Below are 1,795 nucleotides of genomic sequence, written 5' to 3' on the forward strand. Positions count from 1 at the left end.
TGTTCTTAAAAACTAAAAAACAAAATTATTTGATTAAAATAGATTTTGAAATTTAGTTGTTTAGTTTGGAAAAACGTCTCAGTTTTTTGGTTTTTCTACTTCTAGTTTTCATTTTTTTTTATCTTTTTTCCTTATGCATTTTGCATTTTTTTTTTCACTTTTACTCTTAAAGTTAGCCTTTAAATAATATTTTACAGTAAAACTTTAAATCTAGTGAACAAAATTATAATCAAACACACTCAATGTTGTTATTTATCATTTAAATAATAATATTAGTGTTTATGTTTTTATTTTTATTTTTGTGTTTGAAAGTGGGCAAACTATGCAGGTTATTTTCTCACTCTTGTGAAAGATAAATACGATTTAAATCAGAATCGTATTATTTTCAAAATTATAGCATGAATATCTTTTAGAAGCCATGAACTGAAGCTTTGTGTAATATGTTGAGATTGATGAAGATCAACTTATGTAAAAGCCTAATATTAAGTGTTTGGGTTTTGCAGTTAATAAATTATATAGCTTATTTTTTATGCTTTTTTAAATACATCAACGATATTTTTTTCTTTTGGTGAACAAGAATTTTATTTATTTTGATTTACACACTCTGAGAACTAGCCCTTTATTTATATTTTTCCAATTTCAGGCATTTGAAGACCCATCCTGGTGCATTACTCCAACATTATCATCAATAATAACGATGGTGTTTATGTTTTTATTTTTATTTTTGTGTTTGAAAGTGGGCAAACTATGCAGGTAAATGATACTCAATTTAAATCAGAATCGTATTATTTCTCAGTCTTGTGGTTATTTTCAAAACTATAGCGTGAATATCTTTTAGAAGCCATGAACTGAAGCTTTGTGTAATGGATGTAAAAGCCTGATCTTAGTGTTTGTGTTTTGCAGATAATAAATTATATATAGCTTATGTTTTTATGCTTTTTTAAATACATCAACGATATTTTTTTTGTTTTGGTCAACAACAATTTTATTTATTTTGATTTACACACTTCTGAGAACTAAGCCCTTTATTTTGATTTTTCAAATTTCAGGCACTTGAAGACTCCAACATTTGAGCTTGTTAATGCTTGGATAAGGCAATAAGTTGGAAATTATATATGCCTTCTTTAAATTCCTTTTTTATTGTGCTGATTAAAAACATTTTCACTGTCAATTCGGAAGCTAGTATGCATGTTTTGATGGTTTGAAGTTTTACTTTGTTATTAAATTATATAAACCTCATTAAGCATTGTGTTTGTAATGAAATATTCATATTTTTCTTATGATCCAAACTTTGGGCTGCTAGACATTATTGAGTTAAAATGTATTTCAGATATTTACCACATTTTCAATTTTGCAAAAACTATAAACATAGGAAAAATAAAATACAATAATGTAAAAGTTTTGTGAATCCATCACCCTCCACTGTTATAATTAGTATAAAATAATGTCACCCATTTGGTTAAATCAGACGGAGATCACTTAACTTTTCATTTATGTCCCTCAAAATTCATGATATATAAAAAGGATGTTCCAGTGTGGAGTGTAAAGATGTTGTTTGTTATCAAATTTTAACAAATTCTTAATTGCATTTAAGGATTGATCAAAGCATTTAAAGACTGGAGCGTAAACAATTAAAAACATTTAAAGCTCAGTCAAAGATAAAACAATTTTTCTGTTATGGTACCAAAACAAACAATCGGTTGTTTCCTCGATTCAATCAGTTGTTTTGGTTTTAACAGCTCAACCATTTGAAAAACAGTTTTCAATCTTTTCTAAAAACATCTAAGTATAAACA

The sequence above is a fragment of the Phaseolus vulgaris genome, chromosome 4 (genome assembly GCF_000499845.2).
Source record: "Phaseolus vulgaris cultivar G19833 chromosome 4, P. vulgaris v2.0, whole genome shotgun sequence".
Classification (NCBI taxonomy): Eukaryota; Viridiplantae; Streptophyta; class Magnoliopsida; order Fabales; family Fabaceae; genus Phaseolus; species Phaseolus vulgaris.